This window comes from Zea mays, chromosome 5, assembly GCF_902167145.1.
Source record: "Zea mays cultivar B73 chromosome 5, Zm-B73-REFERENCE-NAM-5.0, whole genome shotgun sequence".
Taxonomy (NCBI): Eukaryota; Viridiplantae; Streptophyta; class Magnoliopsida; order Poales; family Poaceae; genus Zea; species Zea mays.
Genome location: NC_050100.1, coordinates 96448815 through 96459858, shown reverse-complemented (window position 1 = coordinate 96459858; position 11044 = coordinate 96448815). Strand labels below are relative to the sequence as shown.

At 44.3% G+C, this 11044-nt stretch overlaps 1 long non-coding RNA gene across 1 annotated transcript; it reads right to left on the bottom strand.

The window, feature by feature from the left end:
- Positions 1–2537: 2537 nt before the first annotated feature.
- Positions 2538–6805, bottom strand: LOC118472040 (uncharacterized). Its single transcript, XR_004849537.1, has 2 exons — positions 6411–6805; positions 2538–2797 (listed from the first exon to the last, which is right to left on the bottom strand). It is a non-coding gene; the product is annotated as an uncharacterized lncRNA (long non-coding RNA).
- Between the last annotated feature and the right edge of the window lie 4239 nt (positions 6806–11044).

Below are 11044 nucleotides of genomic sequence, written 5' to 3'. Positions count from 1 at the left end.
CTTCAAAGAAACAAAACTCAGTAGCTCTATCCACCGTCGAAGTCGAGTATATTGCTGCAGGACACTGTTGTGCACAATTACTCTAGATGAGGCAAACCATTAGGGACTATGGCTACAAGTTGAGCAAAGTCCCTCTCCTATGTGATAATGGACGTGCAATCCGCATGGTAGACAATCCCGTTGAACACAGCCGCACTAAGCACATACACATCCGGTATCACTTTTTGAGAGATCACCAACAAAAGGGGATATCGAAATTGCTTATGTTAGCACCCACAACCAATTAGCCGATATCTTTACCAAGCCCCTGGATGAAAAGACTTTTAGCAAGCTTAGAAATGAGCTAAACATCCTAGATTCTCGGAACTTTGATTGAAACGTTGCACACATAGCTCATTTATATAACTTTGATCATGTCTCTTTCATTTGGTACAAATACATATTTCTTATTTCTTCTTGTGCAAGGCTAAGACTAATGTGCTTCCATGAGTATCTCCATGATTAGTTTTAGATTGAAAAGGAAATGAACTATTCGGCAAAGGCAAGGCTTCCACTACGACACTATCGGTATCATTTACCCTTTGCCCTATTCGTAAAATTTCATTTATATCCTTCTACTCCAAAGGGGGAGAATTAAAAGGCCTCTCAAGTTTCTTTGTTTTTGGCGCTTAATGCCAAAGGGGGATAAAGTAATAGGCCTAAAGCAAAAGAACCGCACCACCACCCACCCATTTTCAAATTTTCAAAAACTATTTCACAAAGGGGAAGAAATTATTTCAATTACAAAAACCCTATTGGCAGCTAAGGGGAGAACTTCTTCAGGAGGGCTTTTATTTAGCCAAAGGAAAAGCATTTGAAACAGGGGAGAATTTTCAAAATCTTTAAAATGCTTTTTGAAATCATACTCTCATACTATTGGCTATTTGCAAAAAAATTTAAAAAGACTTTTTCGAAAGATTTGCAAAAACAAGAAAGTAGTGCAAATGTGGTCCAAAATGTTAAACTAGAAGAAAGCAATCATATATACTTAAAATTACTTTCAGTTGGTTTAAATTCAAGTAACTTTTGCACATCTATCAAAATTGCAAACTAGTTACATTCCTTCACTTTATATTTGATTTGGTTTGTGTTGGCATGAATCACCAAAAAGGGGGAGATTGAAAGGGAAATGGACTTAAACATTTCCTATAATCGATTTTGGTGTTTGACAATCATCATAAACCTTATGGACTAACTAGTTTGCCTTATTGATCATTTCTCAGGCGCATAAGTTCATCTACAACTATTCTAAGTTGACTGTCCGGAATACCGTAGATGATTCCGGATAGGAGAAGCTTTATGGAAAAACACCTATGTGCGGATCGTCCGGGCCCTTGAGGCGGACCGTCCGCGACACCAGAGTGAGCCTCGGATAGGAACACTGCAAAAACACAAGTTAATACTATGGACCGTCCCATGGAGAAGCAAGCACCGTCCGAGACCAAGCGCGGACCGTCCGGTCGTTGAAAAAACAGAAAAATCCGAAGGTGACGGGTTCGGTAAAATTCATTTTTAGCGTCCTCGCGGACCGTCCGCGACTGCTTTATTTGACATCTGACGATGCATTAAATGCACTATAGCCATTGATATAGCCATTACTGCTGATCGTTGCGATTTCAGCCGTTGATGTGCAGGGGCGGACCGTCCGCGGTCGGCGGAAAAGGAGCAACGACTAGGAAGTGGTTGGAGACTATAAATACAACCCCAACCACCTCCATTCACATCATCAAAGCACTCTACTCATTCACATTCAATACAAGAGCTACCAATCCATTCCAAGACACATTCAAATCTTCCATTCTCTCCAAGTCCCACAATTAAGACAAGTAATCATTAGTGCTTAGTGACTTGAGAGAGTGTGATCCGTGTGTTATTTGTCGCTCTTGTTGCTTGTTTTTCTCAATCGTGCTTTCTTCATCTCTTTCTCAACCTTCTAAGTGAATTGTAAAGCAAGCAAGAGACACCTAAGTGTGTGGTGATCCTTGCGGGGTCTTAGTGACCCAAGTGATTAAGGAGAAGCACTCGACCGGTCTGTGTGACCGATTGAGAAAGGGAAAGGGTTGAAATGGACTCGGCCTTTGTGGCCTCCTCAACGGGGACTAGGTTCTTTAGAACCGAACCTCGGTAAACAAATCATCGTGTTCATTTGTATTGATCTCCACTTGATTTGTTTCCCTTCTTTCCTCTCTCTAAAAGTTCCCTTGCTCATATTGATTTGAGTTGGCTCCCAAAGTTATCCGCATTAATTGAGCAACTCTTGGCAAGTAGAACTATCTTCCGCACTCCAAATTATTTCTAACACTAACCCCGGGCATAGCGCGTGTTCAAAGTATATAATTTTCAGGTTTCGCCTATTCACCCCCTCTAGGCGACTTTCAGTGTCCCATTCCACCCTTGTGGTAGCACTGTTTTCCCGGGTGGTTCTCCATGTTCCAATTAACACAGTAATCTTATCATGAACAATAAATAATCAACAATAATAATAAGGAATGATCATGTGTCAAATTTATCTCAACACCCAAAACCACATATAGCAATAGCAGGACTACTCAAAAGTTTAGTGGTGATCAAGGCACAAGATAAAGCAGACTAGGGTGACCTATTGGGTCCCATCAAAATTAAAACTAAACATGTCATAGTGATTATAGAGAACATTATTGGGTAAATAAAAGTGGTCAAGGGCACAACTTGCCTTCAACGAGCTCCTGTTTAGTATTTTCCACCTGCTGAGCACCAGAGTCCTCGGTTGCTTGCTCGTCTACTCGCAACAATACAAACAAACATGGTATAGGAGAAATTAATATCACATCAAACATCAGAGCAGAATTTTAACACCCTGAATTTGGGGGTATAATTTTTCTTCTCCGATACTCACCAAATTCAGGCTTTACTCTTTTTCTCTTCCTGTTTCGCTCCTTTTTCCAATTTTCAAAGCATATAGAGACTGGAGTCCGTATCGCGTGTAAACAAAAAACTTAAGTTGACATGGGTGTTGCATCATGCCGAAGCATATTTCTTTTGTCTGATGTTGTGTCTAATCGCGTGTTCATCTCGTTTCGGTTTTCGATTCGCAATTTAATTTCGATTAGATGTTAGTGCAAGCGGTGGGTTCCCAGCCCGACCCGCGATCTGGCCCGGTCCCTGGCGCCCTCCCCCCATGCGCGCCACCTCCCTCTCTCATTTTCTTTTCCCGTGTAGCAACTTCCCTCTCCCTCTCTTCCACCTCTCTTCCATCTCCCTTGCCCTAGGTGGGATTCCGGAGAACGGTTACCGCCGATCGTCGAGCCCCGAGGTGAGCTCTCCCTCTCTTCCCCTCTCCTCTCATCTCCCTCCTTCCTCCCTCCCCCGCGCGGCCCCTGCCCACCGCACCCTGTTCGCCCCCCCCCCCTCCGCACGACACCTCGCCTCTGCCCGTCGCCCCCTGCGCGGTCTCGACGTGGCCCCCGACGCGCGTAGCGCGTCCCTGTGCGCGTAGACCCGCTCCCACGCGAGCAGCCCTAGCGCGCGTAGCGTTTAAATTCAGTTTCAAATTGTTTAATTTATGTGCTGCATCGCGCGCTTCATTGCGTGACGATCCATTTTAATTTTAGGTTATTTAATATGTTGTGTCACGTGTTTCATCGCGCGATGTTTTATTTTAAATTCAGTTTAAGTAGTGTATGCCGTCGTGCGCTTCGTTGCGTGATGCTTCACGTTATTTTTAGATTTAATTCAAGTGTTTCGCGCACGAGGACTCATTTTCATTTCAGCTTAGTTCGTGCATGCTGTCGCGCACCTCGTCGCACGACAACTCGTCCCAATTTTCAGTTTAGATCGCGTGTGTTGTTGTGCGCTTTATCGCGCGACAATCCTTTTAAATTTACCTTGAGTTGTTTATAATAATTAAGCATGTAGCGTAACTTTATTTTATGCATAGTGCGATTTTTAAATTAATATGGTTATGTTTAGACAAGTATTTTAATCCACAGCTCTTTAACGTAATCGCTTTTCGACCGTAGCCTCGACCGTTGTTTTCTCTTTCTCGCATAGTCGTAGGTGCGAGCCCTACGCCAAGTGTTTGCTTATTTGTTGCATTCCATCGCGTGGTGTACTGTTTATTTTATATTAAGTTTGTGGAATGTATGTTTAACTCGTATAGAAAACGGTCCGTTGGTGGAGTCCGAAGGAGTTGCAGGTGAAGACCCTGAGCAGCAGCTGGTTGGTGAAGCCAAGTTTCCCTTGACCCATCTATGTCCTACGCATTTTATAATTCACTCCCCACATTTACATAATTTATACCTAAGGATTGACCTATTTGAGTTGGATCATTTTGGTTTATCTCTATGCTAGTGCTTCACCCTAATCAATGAACATGATGAGATTATTTATGATACGATGTTTTCCCCTCTTGAGTATGACGATGATATTGTGACATTAAGGGGACTCGAGCGGTTTCTCGAGTGCCTCTCTGTAAGGACTGGTTCGTTGGATGACCATCCGGGAAAACAGTACAACCATGAGGGTGGTATGGGACGCCCTTAGCTAAATAATTTGAGGAAGTGAGGTGTAGTTGGCTTTGCCGTCGTGCCGTCAATGGGGCTTGGTGTATGCGGCTCGCTCTGCCGATGGTGGTTTGCCCCTTGGGGAGGAGTGCGGTATATTTAGGAAACCTAACGGGCGGCTACAGCCTCAGGGAATCTTTGTAAAGGCTACATAGTGAAACCTTGCCTATTCACCTTAGTAGTGTTTAAGGGTTTGATCGGCCCGAGGAAAAAAGGAATCATGGCTCGTGGGTAAAGTATGCAACCTCTGAAGAGTGTTATGAAACTGATATATCAGCCATGCTCGCGGTTATGAGCGGCCTTGGGAGCTCCACTGATTAGATGCACATTGATTAGAGATACTTTGTTTATAGGTGATAATGAGGATGATTATAGTTTTGATTATGATTTTGGTTATGATTTTTGGTATTCTTTTCGTTTGGAAAGGGTACTTTTGGGTTAACAACTTGGGTAAATGTTAAAACCTGGCTCTCTACTATTAATAATTACCTAACCAACTAAAAGCAACTGCTTTACCTTAACCCCACATAAAGCTAGTCCACTACAGCCAAACGGGACAATTGCTGAGTATGTTGATGTGTACTCACCCTTGCTTTACACACCAAACCCCCCAGGTTGACCACATTGCAACCACTGCTCAGGAGAAGATGAAGTCGTGGTGGAGGATTTTCAGGAGTTCCAAGAGTACGATGAATTCTAAGCGTGGGTTAGTGGCAAACCCCAAGTCGGCTGTCTGTGAAGGTCGTGTTTAGCTACGTTTCGTTTTCGCACTTTGATATATGTTAATGACTATATGGATGTCTCGGACATCGTGATGTAATCAACTATTACCCTACTTTATGTTATTATTTGAGCATTGTGTGATGATGTCCGGTTATGTAACTGTTGTGTACGTGAATTGCTGATCCTCGCACGTACATGGTTCGCATTCGGTTTGCCATCTAAAACTGGGTGTGACAAGAATGCAATATAATATTCTACGCATCGTAACGAGATCCTAGGTTCTAGAATCACTAAATTTGGAGTTACGGTTAACGAGATCGTAGGTTCACGAGATTGTAGTGTTCGATATGGAATAAACTACGTGGATAATTTTCATCTATGTTTCATGATAAAACAGAGTTACCATGTACTAAACAATATTAAAACAAAATTAATGCAACTGGAATGAATCAAAAAGGAGTTAAAATGGATTTACTATGATTTAAACAAGTTTCTAGAATTATTTTAATACAAAAAATCATTTTCTGTTTTAATTTATTAAATCCGAGATCAAATTGGACCGCGGCCATAAAAATGACAAAGTCTAGGGGTTGTTTTATAAAAACCCAGGGCACGGATGAAATTAATCTGCACTGGCTGCGGACGGCGGGTCGATTTCAATTAAGCTTAGGGTCTCTTTAGTAAAACAGCATGATCGAAGGGGTATGGAGAGTTCTGGCCCATTGGATTTAGATCTAAGGGTCAAGCTTAGATCGCGCCCCTGCGATCCAGCGCGCAACCGAGAGCCCTCCGATGCAAGACTAACGCCCCAGATTTAAAGTCCTCAGATCGATTTCCACCCGCACAATTTCTATCCAATGACATAGATCTAATCTAATCTAACCGATACGCCGGATCTAATCTACGCCATCCAACCCTCGATAGACGGTCCACGCGATCTCCACGACTTTACCCCACTCTCTCTACTGCCGCCACGACGGCGCCGACCGCACTGCGGCGGCGATCGCGCCGGCGAGCGACACCAAGTCGAGCGCAAGCCCCAAAGCTCAACTTGAGACGCGAAACACATTTATAAGGACATGGTGAGCATAGGGGAGGTTTTCATACCAAAGACAGCGTGATGCAGAGCACTGCCCGCGGGAAAACGAAGTCCGCGGCGGACCTTGGTGCTCCGGCGAACGATTCTCCGGTGTCCAGTGCCTTCCGCGTTTGAGAAGTCGAGTGTGCGCGATCCTCGCACGAAGACAAGTCCTCCGAGACCCCTCCCGCGTATCGACCGTCGGCGACAAGGGAAATCGAGCGCGGCGGTCTCCTTCCCTCCTCTCTGCTACCGACGAATTTCACACTCTCTCTTGGTTGAACGTGGCGATCGGATGAGTTATGGGAGAGGAATCAGGAGAGGGTCGGTCCGCCTTTGTAGCCAGGACGAGGCGGTCCGAGGGCGGCGCAACAATCCACCCGAGATGGCTGCCCGGGAAGAGAGCAGGGGAGGTGAGGGTCCCACTCGGCAGAGAGAGGTAGTGGTAGGCGCGCGCATGCGTGTGGCTGCAAGTGGGCCCCACCTGTCAGTAGGTGCGAGACGAGTCCGCGCGCGAGTAGAAGGGTAGAGAGACTGGCATACATGCCCCGGTGTCCAGCCGCACAGGGTAATAGCTGTGTCGGGCGCGCGCGAGATGCAGAGCACGACTGGCCGACTGACGGGATGGCCCCACCTGGCGGCGCCTGATTCCGGTTAACTGGGCCGCGCAGTGTGAGGGAAAGGGGAAACGAGCCGAAACCCTGGGTGGCGGCCGAGCGCGCGATTTCTTTTTCTTTTTCTTTTCCATTTTCTTTTTCTTTTCTATTTTCTTTTCTTCTTTTTTTATTTTTGGATCTCAAATTTTGAATTCAAATTTTGTTGTGAATTCCTCACTCAGATTAAATGCACAATTAGAAATTCCATTATGAAAAGATATATTTATTTATATATATGTTTCTTTACAATGTAGCCTCTTTTCCTTTTCTTTTCTATGTTATTTTCAATTTCTAGATTGCAAATTAGGTTAAACCTTATTCTCATCATTAATATATTTTTATTACTATTATTATTATTATTAAATGCACAAACAAATAAACTCCAACATGATGCATTATTTCTTTTATTTAATGTAATTGTTAGTAGTTAATGTGACCCATGATTTGAGTATGCAAAAATGAGGGAAAAAACAAGTAATCAAATAAGCCTTTTATAATTCCTAATTCTTATATATTTTATAAATCCAATTATTTGGGTATTACATGTGAATGCGAGATGAAGTGAAGAGGAGGAAGAGGGTCACGGTTAAAAAGGCCCAGAACCTGCTGCAGAAAACCGGTTCAACCGATCACCCATACCGGTTCAACCGGTCCCATGGCCGATTCAACCGGTTCCCAATACCGGTTCAACCGATGTCTGCCAGAGCTGCCAGACTAACCAACTAACAGTCAGCGCAGTCTGACCGATTAGATGGCAGGCGTCAGAACTATCAGCGGGTCAGAACAGTCAGTTTTGACCGTTTAACCAGGGACCGGTTCAACCGCCCTAGCAAACCGGTTCAACCGGTCTTGACCAGTGAAAACTGGAAAAGACCAGTTGAGCTGAGAAAGTTCAGCTAGTCTTCACTAGTGAACTTTAAGAGGGTTGAGAATTTTTATATGGCTAATATATTGCCATTCACAACCTAATATAGACATATATGATTGAAAAACATATGTTTTTGAAAATTTTAAAATTCATACAAACATTCAACCAATTTTGTGTGCCAACTTTCAAGATACGTTACGAGAGTCCAAAATATTTGGTTCACTCGTAAGGAAACAAAAACCTAGTCTCATCAAGGGGTTTTGTGAAGATATCGGCGAGTTGATTTTCAGTGTTTACATGGCATATTTCGATATCTCCTTTTGCTTCATGGTCCCTCAGAAAATGGTGACTAATGTCAATGTGTTTGGTTCTAGAGTGTTGCACGGGATTGTTTGCTAGTTTAATGGCACTCTCATTGTCGCAAAGTAATTGAATCCTAATAAACTCACAACCAAAGTCCCTCAAGGTTTTCTTCATCCATAGCAATTGGGCACAACATGCACCAGCGGCTATGTATTCAGCTTCGGTAGTGGAAAGTGCAACACAATTTTGTTTATTTGAACTCCATGACACCAGGGACCACCAAAGGAATTGGCAAGTCCCCGAGGTGCGTTTTTGATCTACTTTATGTCACACCCGATTTTAGAAGGCAAACCGAATGTGAACCATGTACGTGCTAGGATCAGCAATTCACGTACACAACAGTTACATAATCGGACATCATCACATAGTGCTCGAATAGTAACGTAAAAAAGGGTAATAGTTGATTACATCATGATGTCCGAGACATCAACATAGTCATTAACAATTATCAAAGTGCGAAAATGATACTAAATAAACACGGCCTTCACAGGCAGCCGACTGGGGGTTTGCCTCTAACCCACGCCTAGAACTCATCGTACTCTTGGAACTCCTAGAAGTCCTCCTCCACGACTTCATTCTCTCCTGAGAAGTGGTTGAAACGTGGACAACCTGGGGAGGTTTGGTGTGTAAAGCAAGGGTGAGTACACATCAACATACTCAGCAATTGTCCCATTTGGCTGTAGTGGACTAGCTTTATGTGGGGTTAAGTCAAGCAGTTGCTTTTAGTTGGTCAGGTTATTATTACTAGTAGAGAGCCAGATTTTAGCATTAACCCAAGTTGTTAACCCAAAAGTATCGTTTCCAAACGGAAAGAATACCATAAACCATTACCATAATCATAATCAAAACCATATTCCTCATTATCACCAGTAAACAAAACATCTCTGATCAATGTTTCTCTAATTAATGGAGCTCCCTTGGCCGCTCATAACCGCGAGCACGACTGATATATCAGTTTTATAACATTGTAATGGTTGTTGAGGCTGTTGGTTGGCTTGTTGTAAGGCGGCTATAGCTTGGCCCATAGTCTGTAGCACTTGAGTCTGCACCTTAAGCATCTGTTCAACAGTCATATGGGTAGGTGGTGATGGTGGTGGCAACTGCTGTTGTGGTTCCTCCTCATACTAGGGACGTTGCTCCTGCTAAGCACGCCCACCTCCTCTGCGCCTAGAATTAGCCATCTGTTTAAGGGTAATTACATCATCAACATTGATCTTGCAACTTTCAGCATAAGAGAAGGTACACAGAATTCTTCATAAGACTGAATTAATATACATTGCTTTCACTAATTGTCAACATTCACAAACACAACTTCTCGGATAAAAAGGAAAGTAGAAGTAAATGTTTTCCCAACTAACCAACTATTTTTATTAAACATTACTAGCTAAACCAGATTGTGGGGAAACCCACACTTTGGTTGCAATCATTACAAAAATCTAAATCAAGCATAAGTTCATCATAACAAACATAAAAACATCTACTAAGCAACTTGACTTAATCAGCTAAGACTGATACACATGACACAAAGATTTTATTACACACTCTGAGTCTATCGATCTAAGGACCTAGATCCATTCTAGTCCTATAGGCAGGGGAACCATAAGTGTCACGTCCATGTGGTGGTGAGCAATAGGGGTGCTATATCCTAGCGCGGGTAGGAGGACCACCCTCCTGGTGGCGGTGCTCCACCTGCTCATCACACAACTCTACAAGCTCCTTATGGGCCCTACTTTAACTCATCGAGTGAGTGGTCTAGCTCAGTGCTAAGCACGGTGATTACGTTGGCGGCAACGCTCAGTCTAGGATTGCCTTCACCAATACGTGAGACAATCACACTCTCGCACTATCAGCAGGGCATCGAAGATATTATCTGATGTTAAGATCATCAGCTACCTCAGCGAACAGAGAGTAGTAGTGGGAAAGGGCACGTCGTGCGACATCCTACATGGCCGCATGAAAGGGAAATGTGCCCTTGGGCCATTTCTAAGTATTTTGGTGATTGAGTGCAAACACAAGTGCTTAAATGTGAATCTATGCCCATGGATGAACAAAGTGCAAATCACAAGTAAAGGTATGTTTCTAAGCCTTAGTACATTGGTTTTGTGTACTAATATACTTGTCTAAGTGTTAGAAACAGAGAGAAGAAGAAAAGAAAAGAGATGGAAAAAGACTTGGCTGTGTACAGCCAAGACTCAGCTCTGTCTGGCACACCGGACTGTCCGGTGGTGCACCAGGCAGACTCGGCGCGAAGTAGCCGCTCTCGGGAATTCGCCGACGGCGTACGGCTAAAATTCACCGGACTGTCAGGTGTGCACCGGACTGTCCGGTGAGCCAACGGTCGGCCGGGCCAACGGTCGGCCGCGCGATCTGCGCGAGACACGTGGCCGAGCCAACGGTCGGAAGGGGGCACCGGACTGTCCGGTGTGCACCAGACATGTCCGGTGCGCCAACGGCTCCCAGATCTGCAACGGTCGGCAGCGCTGTTTAAGGAAAGAAATCGGGCACCGGACAGTGTCCGGTGTGCACCGGACTGTCCGGTGCACCCGACGACAGAAGGCAAAGATGGCCTTCCAGATTTGCTCTCAACGGCTCCTAGCTGCCTTGGGGCTATAAAAGAGACCCCTAGGCGCATGGAGGAGACACACAAGCAACCTCAGATCATTCTTGATCATCCACACTCAGTCTCTACGCATTCGTTTGTCATTCTCAGTGATTCGAGCTCCGTTCTAGTGAGAACTTTGAGATAGTCTTTCGAGCTCGATTCTTGGCCGTGTGT